Source organism: Pteronotus mesoamericanus, unplaced genomic scaffold, assembly GCF_021234165.1.
Source record: "Pteronotus mesoamericanus isolate MK-2021 breed Mesoamerican mustached bat unplaced genomic scaffold, CSHL_Meso_final scaffold_165, whole genome shotgun sequence".
Classification (NCBI taxonomy): Eukaryota; Metazoa; Chordata; class Mammalia; order Chiroptera; family Mormoopidae; genus Pteronotus; species Pteronotus mesoamericanus.
This window is the reverse complement of record NW_026555307.1, coordinates 3,969,758-3,984,343: the sequence shown is the minus strand read 5'-3', so window position 1 is coordinate 3,984,343 and position 14,586 is coordinate 3,969,758. Positions and strand designations below refer to the sequence as shown.

At 42.7% G+C, this 14,586-nt stretch overlaps 1 protein-coding gene and 1 pseudogene across 2 annotated transcripts in view; both read left to right on the top strand.

Moving 5' to 3' along the window:
* ANKRD11 (ankyrin repeat domain containing 11) overlaps positions 1-14,586 on the top strand; it is a 213,681-nt gene that overhangs the window by 100,377 nt on the left and 98,718 nt on the right. The gene's annotated exons all lie outside the window — the stretch shown is intronic.
* Positions 8,526-9,647, top strand: LOC129083155 (GTP-binding nuclear protein Ran-like; annotated as a pseudogene).

The window sequence follows — 14,586 nt, the reverse complement described above, 5'->3', positions numbered from 1 at the left end:
TCAGTGATGTTGAGCATCTTTTCATATGTCTGTTGGCCATCTGTATATTCTTTTTGGAGAATTGCTTTTTCAAGTCCTTTGCTCATTTTTTAATTGAGTTGGGGTTTTTTTTGGTGTTGAGTTTTTAAGTTCTTTATACATTTTGGATATTAACCCCTTATCACATGTATTGGCAAATATGTTCTCCCATTCTGTGGGTTGTCTTTTTATTTTGTACCTTTTTTATAAGTCTAAAATATCTAAAAATAAAGCATTTTAAAAAAGAATTCAGTAGATAAGGACAGTCTCCCCCCCACCTCGTGGATGTTCATAATGTTTCACAAAATGAGTACAGTTGAAATAGAAATTACTTAAACTCACAAGTATATGGCGTGAAATCTGAAAGCACCCTCCTTTCTCCCCCTCATCACCACCCCTGACCCCTGTCTTTCCTAGACAGGACATCTCCTTTAAGGAGTGTCCTTTCTCTCCTGTGTTTATATGGCACTTGAATTACTCAGCAGAGTGGCTTTTTTTGTTTGTTTGTTTGTTTGTTTTTAAACTTGCTGTCAACTGCTAGAAATCTTCCCTGCTGTGTACTCTTCTTAGTTGTGCTTTGGTGTCTTTGTTCACCATCACCCTGGTGGTGGCTGGCATGGTCTGCCTTTCCTGGCTCTTCTGTCCTCCTCTGGGTGGCCACGCTTACTTCTTACATGTCCATGTTCAGGCTCCATGTGTTCCCACATTTCTGGAATGCTGTCTGTTGACTCCATAGGGCCCTTAGGTCCTCCCCATCTCCCCAGTGTGTACACACACACACACACACACACACTCTCTCTCTCCCCCCCCCCGGCCAACCCCTTCGCCCCGCCACCCCCCTCTATGGAGGGCGCTCAGCTCATGATTACCTGTGGCCTGAAGTTCTCAGAGGGCACTGGGAGGCCTGGTGTGGGACCCCTTTGGCTTTCACCGCAGATGCACATTATTGACACATTATTAAGCCTTTCCTGTCCCTTGACCTGAGGTGTTCATGGCACAGGGGAGTGATTCTAATAAGTCTTCCTGATGCCTGGGGTGTACGTTTCAGGCACACCATAGTTAGTGATTAGACATCTGCTTGCCTGCAGCTCAGTCACTGAAGGAATTAAGTTGTCAGGCTTCCATTTTATGAACATGGCTGTTTTAAAGTCAGGGTATCATTCGAAAGAGACACTGTGTGTTTTGGCTTTGTGTAATCTATGCTTTCAAGGCTATTATTTTCTTAAGTAAAAAAAAATTGTAGCTTGTCAAAGTGTCTGCTTTTTCCACCTGCCAGAAGGTAAGGGAATTTTACTAGGTCAGTATTTGCACTTATGTCACTACTTGTGTTCTGAAGGCTGCTTTTAGAACTACTCTTCCCTAATAGGTATCTTTTAGGATGACAGGCCAGTGAGCCGATGTTGGCAGCCCTAACCTGCGTCCCCTCACCCCTTGCTCAGCAGGGAAGCATTGGTAAGCTGTTGTTTCCATACAGCTTTGTTGGCTGCACTTTTTCAGTGTCTCAGATCTGGAAGGGCAGGTACCTCATGAGGGGCAGCAAAGAGGAGCACGATAGGTTTACAAGGACTGTCATGTCATTTGAAAACTGATTGTACTGATATAAGAAGGAAAGTTTATATGAACTGTCTGTCTTAATCATCAAACTTTTAAATATGTGATTTTCTACATGAATGCATTTTTATATTTAGGCCTTATGTTACTAGAATACTTTGCAGTGCAGATTTTCTTATTTTTTGATCCACATTAAGAGTTCATCCTAAGTCCAGCTTTATATTTCTTAATTGATAAGGGCTTTACTTGAAAATCCCTGGCAGCCCCTTTCTTTCACAGGCAAATATGACAAAACTAGTAATTGCTATTTTACATGAATTTGTTGAGATCATGTTTCCTTTTTTTTGAAAGATTCATTCATTCATTCATTCATTCATTCATTCATTCATTCATTCATTTGGTAAGGGAGGGAGAAAGAGGAGGAGTGAAACATGGAGGTAAAGAGAAACATCAGGCAGTTGCCTCTAGTATGGGACCGAATCCGCAACTTAGGCATGTGCCCTGACTGAGTTGACCTTCCGCTTTGTGAAATGACACCCAGTCAACTGAGACACACTGGTCAGGGCAGAGATTGTACTTCTTAACCTTTAAAAGTGAATTGAGGGATCTTAGAGTTACTTATCTTCTTTAATAAGATTAGCTGATATTAAAATCTAACTCTCTGTGGTTTGTTGTAGAGGTTTTTTGTGGCCCTAGATGTAGCTCATGGGATGGGCAGTAATGAGAATATGATAGTTGCCTTTTAAATGAACTAGAAGCAGCCAAGATTGAGACAATATATGGTTCCCAGTAAATGTGTCTGTGAGATTGGATGGAGGGAGGGTTCCTGGAAGATAGGTCATTGTACCTGGTTCCCTTAGGGTACCTAGTCCCCATGTCATTAACAGCAGGTTTTTCACACAGTCATTAGCACACACAGGTTTTTATAATAAAAATGAAGAATAGTGTTGAGTAGGATTTTCTTTAAAAGGCTGTGGTTTATGGGTTGCACCTAAGGTGAATTTATATTTATTAAGTCTCTGAAAATGAGTGAACAATGAAAATGTGTTCCTTTGCGTTTATTTCACTGTCGGGAATAGTACCTCTGGCTTCCCCTTACTCAGTGGAGAGCAGCTCTTGGCCCACCATCAGGGACACTGCTGGTGTTCTGGGTTGTTTGTGCCTTCTTTCTGTTGAGAAGCAAGGGTGGTGTGTGTTGACTTGCTGAATTGGCTTTTTTCTGTCTTCTTGGTAGAGTAAAGGTGGGCAGCACCTTCGTGGCTTGGCCCTGGCAGGTAGGTTCCAGAGCTGAGGAGCTTCATGCTTGTGCCAGTTATTTTGTTATGCTTGTTGTAACAGAAAGTTTTTTTGTCCTGTGTCTTTAAGCATGCTGTCCACTCCCGTATTCTGGTTGTTAACTATTGGATACTTGTTCTTAGCCATGGAGAACTGGGGATTTTTTGGAACCTTTTCGGAACCTGTCAAAAAATGTTATAGCAGAAGAATATCAGGAAGGTTTTATTTATAAAGTATTGTTTTAGTGTAGCCTACAAAACATTTAGTTGGTGTTGTCTCGAGTAACTCAGTGGTCTGATTAGAAAATAATGAAGAAAATAAAAGTTTACAGATAGTGTGAAAGTTTATTTTGCTGTTTAATAATCGGGAATGAACTGCATTTCTGAAGGTAGAATTGGAAGTAGCTTTGGATGCTGTTAGCCTTGCCTGCTCTTTTTTTATTCATTTCTTGCTGGTAACCATCAGGGACATTTACTTGCCAGTCCAAATTCCTATGTAATGGATGTTCTTATGGTTAGGGCTGTCTCAGGCACATTCTTTCCTAAAATTGCACACCCTCTCTGGTGCTTGAGGAAATACACAGGTGATGTTTTGTTTTGTAAAGATTGGGAAGTTAAATTCAAGTTTCTTTTATATTCTTATTGTGATTTTAACAGTATGGAATATGTAAAGCTCTCAATCTCTTACAGACTCTGGCATGAAAGGTCTCTTAGCATGTTCTCACATGTGTTCTTTCATGTACATGTCCTCACATGTATGCACACACACATGCTCTCACAAGTGCCAGTGAGCTCCTCAGTGAAGTAAAATGGAAGGAAAAAATAATTTCCTGTTCCTTTCTAATTTAAAAGAAAAATTTCCCCTAACTTTAAGATATAATTGATAAAACATTGTATAAGTCTAAAGTGTACAACATAATGGTTTGATACCTGTTTATGCTGTGAAATGATCAGTACAATTAGTCTAGTCAACATCCATCACCTCATGTAGTTGCAAGTTTTTTCTTGTGCTGCGAACTTGTTTTATTAAAGTTTTTAAAAATGTATTTATTTTTAGAGAGGGGAAGGGAGGGAGAGAAACATTATTGTAAGGAAGAAACATTGATTGGTTGCCTCTCATATACACCCAGACCTAGGGCTGAACCCATGACCCACACATGTGCCCAGATGGGGAATCAAACTGGTGACCTTTTATTTTGTGGCATGATGCCCACCCAGCTGAACCACACTGGTTGGGGTGTGATGCGAACTTTCAAGACCTACTCTGTTTCTTTCTGTAGTGCATCTTTACTCTCTCCTTACTTCACCTCATTCACCCCTTATATCAGTCTCTAATATTTGATTGGTTCGAAGGCCCTGATCATGGTTCTGCCCTTGATTTCTACAGTTTAATTTTCATCTTTGACTTTTTGTATTAGTTTGTGGAGATAGGTGTTGTGTTCTGGATCTTAGCTCTGTTTTGATACCTAGGTGACTGCTTGATGCACTTTAATCTTGTGGACTCAGGACAACTCCATAGCAAATGGTTGCACAAAACCGGGGGAGGGGGGATATATTCCCAGACAAGTCTAGCCTTCTTCCTGAGGTATGCTTGGACTTGTGTCTCATGTGAGCAAATAATAGCCCTGGAGGGCTGTGCATGGGTCACTCCCTGAGCCTTTCAGGTAGGTTCTTTCTGGGTTTGGGCTTAGAGTTAGATTTGCAGACACATTCAGCAGTAGTGTCAATCCCTTCCCTAAGCACTCTCTGTTTCAGGGTTTGAGGGTGGAGCCTGGAATAAGCCTGAGCTCCTCGGGGAAGAGAAGACTCTCTTTCCTGAAGGGAGTTCAGAAATCAGACAGTGTTTTAGATTCTTTTCTTGCCAGTTGCTTTTTTCTCAAGGGTCTACTTCAGTGCAAGCCACAGATGTGAAATACGGTCATCTTTCACCTCTCAGCATGGATGTTATATTGGGGAAAGGAAGGTGGGGATGGTAGAGGAGCTCTCTGGGTCCATGGATCCACTCATGTGCCCATCTGGTGACAGCATCTTGGCTTTCAATCTTCTGGCTGTCCACCTGCTGCATTTGGATTCTGTATAGCACTTGGCCACCTTGCTTTGGCCTTCAGACTCCCACTTTTCTGGGGCTGCTTTGTTTCAGGGTGACTTAATGGACCTGTCACTGCAGATGTACATGAAGTAGTCAGTGTCTGTGTAGCATGACATTAGGTTTGGAATCAAGCAGAAATCAGCCCTTTAGAAAGGGTATGTATGTAATGTAACATTGTTTTGTTCATGATGTTTTACTAGAGTTTGGAGGTACCTGTTAGAAGAATAGAGGCAGTAGATTTCTCCTCACTTCGTTGCTCAGTTACGTGAGGGCTGTTGATGTCACCCCACAGTAGCTAGGAAGTCGTGGCAGGAAGGAAGCTTTTGCATATCCCTGGGAATCATAAATCTCATAGCTCTTGGTGGAGGGATTTCTATTGTCTTGCAACTTTCATCTACAAATTCATCATTTCCTTTTGTGGGTTCCTTTCTATTTATATCACAGATAACCTTGGTTCCCACACCCATCTCTCACTTCAGTGAGCACCACTGGCATCTTTTTTGCATAGGAAATAGGTACACTTGTTTCCAGGTGGCAGCAGGCTGCTGGCCATGGTTTATAGCAGCTGCCTGGAGAGACTACACAACCAGGGGGCTGGTGTGAGGAGGGCAGGGGCCTGTGATACTCCCATGTTCCTCATACGAGGAGGCATCCAACGGGGAATTTATTGATAAATCCTGATGTCAGAGCATTTTCCAAGGTCATCATTATGTGTTAATTTTGTGGGTTGTGTCCCTCTGGACAGTGAGTGACTAACAGTATAACTCATTCCTGCATGCTGCTCTACAAGATGAGGTAAACACTGTCTTTGCCACTTTGGGATGCGTTCTTTAATTTTTGCTCTTCTGTTAAACTGAACTGGGCAATGGGAGAAAACAGGTTAGGATTATGGGTCCTTGCAATTTTATAAATTAGCATAGAACCATAAATAGATTTGGGTAATCAATCATGTGCTTCAGTATTAATTTAGGGAAGGTTTGCTCATGAGCAACATTGCAATTTTTTTAAAAAATTTTATTTATTTTTAGAGAAAGGGGAAGGCCGACAACCCAGGCATGTGCCCTAACTGGGAATTGAACAGGAGATTTTTCAGTTTGCAGGTTCAGTCCACTGAGCCACAACAGCCAGGGCAACATTTGTGAACTTAAATGGAGAGGTGGAGAATGTTGATCTTAAAAAGTGAGTTACAGAACAGATTCATTATGATCTCATTTTTGACTGAAAAATGTACTGTAATGTTTTCACTGGGGACCTAGGTGGCGGGGATTTGTCTCTAGTGGTTTTTTATTTTTATTTTTTAGATTTTATTTATTTTTAGAAAGGAAGAAGGGAGGGAGAAAGAGAGGGGGAGAAAAATCGAAGTGAGAGAGAAACCTCGATTGGTTGCCTCTCATACACCTCCGGACTGGGGACTGAACCCACAATCCAGGCATGAACCTCAACTGGGAATTGAACCGGCAACCTTTTGCTTTGCAAGATGACGCCCAACCAGCTGAACCATACCAGTCAGGGCTATCTCTAGTTTTCTTTAAGGTGACAGTATTATCTAAATTTTTTACAATAAAAATATACTGCTTCTGTTTTCACATTTTCTCTTCGTTTCTTCAAACCCCTCTAGCCAAACGTAAGTGTCTGGTGTTGTGTTGGGGGATGGGAGAATCAAAGTGAGGCCTGGGTTAATGTTTTACATGGAATGTTTTTAGTAACTGTTTTAATAACTTTTAAAATAACTGACAGTGGTCCTGGCTGGTGTGGCTCAGTTGATTGGAGCATCATCCCGTAACCAAAGGGTTATGTGTTTGATTCCTGGTCAGGGCACATACCTGGGTTTCAGGTTCAACTCCTGATCTGGGCTTATACAGGAGGCAACCAATTGATGTTCTCTCTCACATTGGTGTTTCTCTGTCCCCCTTCCATTGTCTCTGAAAGCAATGAAAAAATGTCTTTGGATGAGGGAGGGGGGAAAAATAACTGACAGTGGTTTGAAGGTTAAAGATCTGGACAGAAATGAGGAATTTAACATGGCATCGTTGAATAGATAAATGACTTTATTTATTAAAAATTATACTTTCATTTCTTGGTTAGGCGGTAAGGTGGGGGTAAAAATGTTTATTTCTAGATTTTGGGTAGCCTGACTGTCTAATTTCAGGTGCAGCAGGGGATCGAGGGGAAGAGGAGATAGGTCAGAATAAATTTGCCCTGGGGGGTCGAGGGTAGGGGTAAGGGTGTGAGGATGGGCATTTCCCTTCCTGCACCTGTTTCGGTGGCCCAGTCCACTCCTTGCTTCCCTCTGCCTTCTTTGTGCCTGTATGGTAATGCTGGCAAAGCCCTGGGATGGAAAAGAACAGATGTGATCTGAATGCCATAGGAAGGCCATGGCCCAGAGATCTTAAATGACTGCACTGTAGTCACCAAATGAATGACCTATGGCTGGCTGTCAGTCATGCCCTCAGAGATCTGATCTGGCCTCCTCCGTCACATCCATTTGTGGGGCTAAAAAATGTTTAGACATGATGATGTAAGTAAATTTGGTGTGTATATATATCTGACAAATCCTCCAGCCTGAATTTTGAGTAGCTGAAGGGCCCTAATTTCTTGAGATGAGAATTCCAAAGGTCCAGTTCTGTGAATCACATTTCCTAATAAGCCTATTGGTGGGGTCGCCTGGGATTGGGTAGAGGAATTTGGTTATGTGGATGACCATCTGTCTGGAGTCAGAGCTGTATGGGCCATCCTGGGGGGCTGTTCATTGTGTCAGATTTACAGCCTGAGTCCATCTAGGTACATTCAGTAGCACGTTACTGGTTCATGAAACTAATCAAGGGCAGTGGGTCCAGGTTCAGGTGTAGCTTTCCCCCCCTTTCTGAAAAGATTGCTTTCAGAAGAGTCCTAGTCTCTGTTTCTTAGGCTAGTTGAGCATCATGTTCACCTAGAACATGCGAAGGTGAAGACACTGCAGAGATTCCAGGGGTCTGACTTGGGGGTATCCTTGCTGCTCCCCGCATAGCAACTCCACTGGATAGCCTGCCCAGCATCTGCATGCTTTCCCTTGTTCGAGATGGAAGGTGGCACCCCTCTTGAGAAGAGGAGAGGATGTAGCATGGGAGAGTTCCAAAGTCTCCTGGAACACAGAAGGTTTGAGATGATTCTTTTTGTGACCATCTCCTTCCAGTCACTCTCAGTGCAGAATTAACCCTGTGTTATTGTGTTGGGATATATGTTATCCCATGTAAGTCATTTGTATAATTACAAAATCATCTAGGCTATTTTATAAACTAGAAGAATACTTGTCACAGTTTGACTTCTTGATGATTTGTGGTTGGGACTTTTACGTTGTGAAAGCTGTTGCTGCAGCTTTCAGAGAGCAAGCCTAGACTGAGAGGTCTTGCTGTATCAGAACTTTCTTGGTGTCTTTCTTTGTGCAGTCTCCTCTCTGTTGCCCACCCCTGCATTTAATTTACTTTCTGGATCAGTTTACCATTTGCTCAAGCCCTGGGTACTGGGACTTGTCAGAACCTTGCCTGGTGTGTAAATAAACAAGCTTTCCTTTATAATTCCACTCAACATGCTTTATCTGCAGTCTAATAATACATTTAATTTAATACCTTTTTAAGGTCTAGATTTTTGTTATTTTCTGTTGGGGTAGTTAGGGTGGTGTCAAGTTTCAATATCATGATTTAAAACTGTTATTAAGAATTGAGTCTACATGGCTGGGTAACTCAGTTAGTTTTTCTGATACACCAAGGTTGTAGGTTCAGCCCTCCATCAGGGCACATACAGGAACCAACCAAAGAATGCATAAATGGGTGGAGCAACAGGTTGCTGTTTCTCTCTCACTCTCTATCAATCAACCAACCAGTCCATCAGTAAAGAACTAATTTTTAAAAGAAGAGCAGGGACTAAAGTCCTGGCTGGGGAGCTCAGTTGTTTAGAGCATCATCCCAATATGCCGAGATTGTGAGTTTTATCCCTGGTCAGGGCACATTCAAGAATCGGTGAGTCTCAGTCACATGGGCGCAGAGACCCTTCTAGGAGTAACATCCCCATGGCCACCCAAAGAGAACCCCAAGTTCAGTTCAAACTTGTATTGGTTGGTGATGGTGGGACTGGGAAAAGTACACTCGTGAAATGTCATCTGGTTTGTGAATTTGAGAAGTATAGAACCACCCTGGGTGTTGCGGTCCATCCAGTTCTGTGGGCCAGGAAAAGTTCAGCAGGCAAAGAGATGGCTGTTACATCCAAGCCTGTTGTGCCATTATAATGTTTGATGTAACTTTGAGAGTTATTTACAAGAGTGTGCCTAACTGGCATAGAGATCTGGTGCGAGGGTGTGAAAACATCCCCACCGTGTTAAGGCAAAATCAGTGGTCTTTCAGTGAAAGAAGAATCCTCAGTTCTATGACATTTCTGCCAAACGTAACTGCAGTTTTGAAAAGCCCTTCCTCTGGCTTGCTAGAAAACTAATTGGAGGCCCTAACTTGGAGTTGATCACCATGCCTGCTCTTGCCCCACCAGAGGTTGTGACGGACCAGCTGTGGCAGCACCGTGTGACCACAGTCTAGAGGTTGCTCAGACCACCACTCTCCTGGGTGACGATGACGACCTGTGAGAAGGGGAAGCTGGAGCCCAGCATCAGGAATCAGTTTTCTAGGCAACTGTCCCGTGATGTCAGTGGTGCAGTGTGTTTGCCACTTTACTATATAGCCACGCAGAACCTGTGCTTGATCTTTGGGATGCTGGAAGGGATTAATGAGCTTCGGAGTGAAACTGTGGCAATTAGAAAATACCTTCTTTTTGGGGGGGATCTGCATATTTAGCTGTTTGGGAACCCAATTCTTTCCTTACTGAGTTTGAACTATAAGACTGCTGCAGTTGCATCACAGTATTCAGTGCTGAAACTGTTACTGTCGTTCCTATTCCTTTTCCTTTAGAATCAGAATAAAGTTGTATTTCAAATGTCTAAAAAAAAAAAAAAGAAATCAGTGAATGTATAAATAAGTAGAAAAAATTGATGTTCCTTTCTCCCTTTCTCTCCTAAAATCAATCAATAAAAAAATGTTAAAAGAAAGAATTGGGACTAAATATCACTATAATCAAGATGGTAGGTTTACATGTTTATAAAATTATCTTTATACATTCATATATACATGTTTTTAGTATGTGGTTTTTGAACCTGGGTGTTTTAATTCTTAAGTTTTTCCATAACTTGGACCAGGCTGTGAAAGTGCTTTATCAACGTTCTCTAGAGGAGCTTTTCTCGTGTAAATGGATGACTGAGAGGATAGACAGTGGACTGTCAGGAAATGACTTTCATAGAGCTCCCAAGACACAGCTCCTTTCTGATGTCTTTACATAAAAGTTAAAATTTTTATTTAACCTTCCATTAGGGATATTTCCAAACATTTACAATATTTGAGAGAATAATACCCTGTCCATCCAGTTTTAACAATTACCAGTATCTTGACAGTCTGGTTATATCTATTTCCTCCCTTCAATTGACTGTTATTGTTTTTTCTTTTTAAACTTTTTAATTTTAATATTTTAAAGTAAATCTCAAATATGCTATCATTTTACCTTCACACATTTCAGTAGCGTCTCCAATAGTTAGTCTTTGTTCTTCTAGCCATGGCTCGTTTAAGTAGCGGCTACTCATGATTCTGTCTCTGACTCAGTCCTCACAGACCTGCTGACAGCCTTGCTACAGGTGGACACAGTGGGTGCTCCCGAGCAGGTGGCTCCCTCTTGGTGCGCCTGTTGCTGGGCCTTCCTGCGAACCTCTTCTGACTCTTGTGAGCGGCTCCCTCACTCTTTCCATGGAGAATAAATGTGTGGCTTTTTTTCTTAGACTTTGAGCATTATACTACATGTTGCTATGTGCTTATTTTTTCTTTTTCTCCTAAGGATGTAACCTCTCATGGTAATTTTTCATAGAACTGAGTTTTTAAATCTTTATTTGTATGAGAGTCAGGTACCATTATTACTGGTCTTTGTGATCCTTCAGTTCACAGTGGGAATCAATAGGCAGGACCCCTCGGTTTAGTGCAGGTGCTCACTCCTGTCTCTTCATTCTTGAATTCGTTGCTTTTTGGGGTCCACCTTTAGAGCTCTGGTAGGATTTTTTTTAAGGGGTTTTCAGTGAACCAGCCTTTGGCATTGTGTAGTGGACCTGCGTGAAGGGTATCGGAATGTCAGGGCAATTGCATACTGGCTGTTGGATACATTTCCTTTTCCGGTTAGCACACCTTCAGTTGAACATGATTCCTTGGTTTCTGTGGAAGAGCTAAGTGTGAGTGTCACAGACACACCGACATCAGCCGGAGGTGTGGTCCTGATAAGGACTCCTGGTGGGGTGCTGGTTCTCCTAGAGCACTTGTAGTCTAGTCATCTCCTTCTACATCTTGGTGCCAGCTTCTAGTGCCTCAGTTTTTGGGTGTTTTTTAAGTGTGTCTCTTGTCAGTCTGCATTGACTAGGTTGTCATGGAGCTCTCTTTTCTTGGTGTTGGGGTGCATTGTCTTACCTCTTCCTTGCTACCAGAGAGAAGCTCTGTGAGCTTAGACAGCACTGGACTTGTGCAGTGACTTTGCAGCCACGCTGCTGCTATGTGGGGCACGCTATGTCGCACGTCGTGGGGGGTGGCTGGATTTAAACAGGACCAAACTATAAAGTTGACACTGGCAGTGTTAGTGTGTTTCTTGGGAATAACTTGGTGTCACGTTCAACCTGCCCTCTTTGTGATGTGTGCTGTTCTTAGATGAGGAATTTTGGGTATAAATGGAAGTCCGTCTGTCTTCCTGGTACATCACAAAAGTGCACGGGCACTGTGCTGTTTTGTTCTGTGGCAGTTTTTAATTTTCAGCGAGTCTCATTTGTCATGGGATAAGGTGGCCTGTAACATCATTACCAACCATATTTTTCTGAAATAGGGAAACTGAAGCGGAAAACTGAGTCATACAGTCACAGCAAGCAGCTGGAGACAGTCAGCAAGCAGAGAGGGTTCTCAACTCGTCCTTCTGTGTTTGTGCAGACCTGTGAGATAAATAGGAGTGGGCCTGGGGGCCATGCAGGCTCTCAGGTGTCAAGGGGCATTGCTGCCACACTTGGCAGCCTCTTTAACCCAAATCATGGAAACCTTGCTTGAAATGATGGTCTTCATTAAACCTCACTGCTGCACTTGGACTCTGCAGTGGAAGAAAGTGAGCTCAGGTAAGCACGCCTTGATGGGGCCCCTGCTACCATACTCAGCTGGGCCCTTCTGGGCTTTGGCTGGTTCATTTTCATTAGTAGTAGGAGTCCTAGGAAAAGTAGGAATTTATGCTCTGAGTAGAAGCTATGTCCTGGTCTTCTCTGTGCCTGGTTGAAGGAATTGGCTCCAAGGCTCTGGGGTGTCAGATTGCAGGAGCCTTTTGCCATTTTGCCTCACATGGCAGTTGAGAGGTTTCAGGGGTCACTGCAGCGGAATCCACACTGGGTGGAGGGTGTTACTGGGGCTGTGAGGTGATGGCGAGCATGGCCCTGGAGAGGTGTTGGCTGGGCTCTGCAGGACTCTGCATCGTTTCCTGGGCTGGGGTGCCCCACAGGATGCCTGCAGACCAGACTCAGGCTGCCAGATGAGACTTCTGGCCTGCATGGTGGTTCACCTCTCCTTCTGGAAACTTTTCTATGTGTGTTCCTGATCACACTTCCCCAGGACTGCTGTAATGACACACACCACCTTGGCATGTGGGGTCCTCTCTGCCTGAGGTAAGAGGCCTGGGAAGAAAGAGCCCCGCGTACTCTAGTACACACAAGAATTCTTGGAAAGAAGAGAAGTTGGTTTCCTCATTCTAGTGCTTGACCTTTTCACCGTGCCTGATTGAAATGGCTCATCTCTTTTTCTGGTGTTCCTGGGACGTGAATCTAGAAAAGGTTCATTTAAGTATGAACTGTGCCTGGGACAGGCTCCCAGTCTCTTAGAGTTTTGGTCCTCAGCTGAGGGTAGGGGGTTGAAAGGGGCTGGCTTACTTGAATGGTGTTTGTTGGTTTTCTTGAGATTGTTATAGATTCACCTGCAGTTATAAGAAATACAAAGAGAGCCTTGTACACTTTGCCTTCTTTAATGGTAACGTCTTGCACAACTAACTGATGTCGCAACCAGGGTAAGGTATCAGAACTGAGAAAATCCTCTGATAAAATCCAGCTTACTTGGATTGCCCAGGTTTGCTCTCACTTAGTTGTGTGTATGTTTACTTCTGTACAGTGTTTACTTCTGTACAGCTTTATCACATTTATAGCTTCCTGTATTCAGCACCAAGTGAGGAAGCTAGAACGGTACTCTTACCGCAAGGATTGCCCCTTTGATTTTTATGACTCTCGAGCACTAATCTTTCTGTCTCCATAGATTTGCCGATCTTGGGCGTTTCATGTAAGTGGGTTTATACACTATGAGGTCTTTTGTGTCTGACATCTTCCACTGAGACTCATGTTTTCGAGGTTCATCAATGTTGTAGTATGTCAGTGCTTTCATTCCTTTTTATAGCTGAATGATATTTCATTGTGTAAATGGAGCAGATATTGTTTGCCCATCATCAGTGGATGGGCATCTGAATTGTTTCCTGTTTTTGGTGATTATGAATAGTGTGGCTGTGAACATTTACAAACAAGGTTTTCTGTGGATGTGTGCTTTTGTTTCAGGAATGGCTGTAGTGCTTTTTTTTTGATTCAAGCCTTTGGATATGAGAAAATCTTACGTTCTCTTTTGAGAGAATCTTTTGAGTTTGAGGTGTTTGTGGCTTTGACTTGTGTATGTGCATGTTCTTGAGTATGTTTCCAGGTTGAACTGACTGACTAATCTATGCTGGGGACAGCTCCAGGCCCAAAGGAGGAAGAATGGACTCCTGATGGGGGTGTTCCTTTCCCATTTGGGGCCCACATCCTTACTGAAATTCCAAGTGACTGTACAGCTGCCCACTTACCTTGAAAAAAACCACCTCCTTGTTCCGTGGCCTTTTATTGTGCTGTATTTTCCTTAAGAGAAAGAAATTAATGTGAGAGAAGGAGAAAGGGCTACACAGAAAAGCTTTGAAAATGTATTTGGACAAAGTATGTTGGAAGCTGGTTTGATTAAGAACATATTTCAACCACTAAACAGTGTAGGTATTGTGTACAAAACTAGAAACCAAGTAAATGTAGCCTCTTCAGATAAATAGTTTGCTAAAAGTAGGTTTTCTTATAGAACATATATTTAAATTTGATGCTTTCTGTTGGATCCTGAAGAGGTTCAACTGCAAATAAGCATGGGAACTAAGACGTATGATAAATCTGTTTCTTTCATATTTAATAAAACAAAAAGAATTTAAAGGGGCTCTTTTGCTTTGAATTACAATTTAATGTCATTTCCCTCAGCTATAACTGGTTTCAGTTCACAATAGTAAATAATGGTGAACAATGCATATCTAGGAAGTATTTCAAAGCATGAACCCCTTTCTGAATCATTTTTCTTTGGGCCTGTTGGAGGTGGTGCCTGCCCACAGCAGTGCAGGACAGGACTCTGCCAGCAGTGGTTTGGGAGGGCAGCACCACATGTATCTGTATGGTCACTGGACATAGTAAGGATGGCATGTGTGGAACATGACCCAGGGCTGTGAGCACACCATGGCTATTGCCGACTAGAGTTG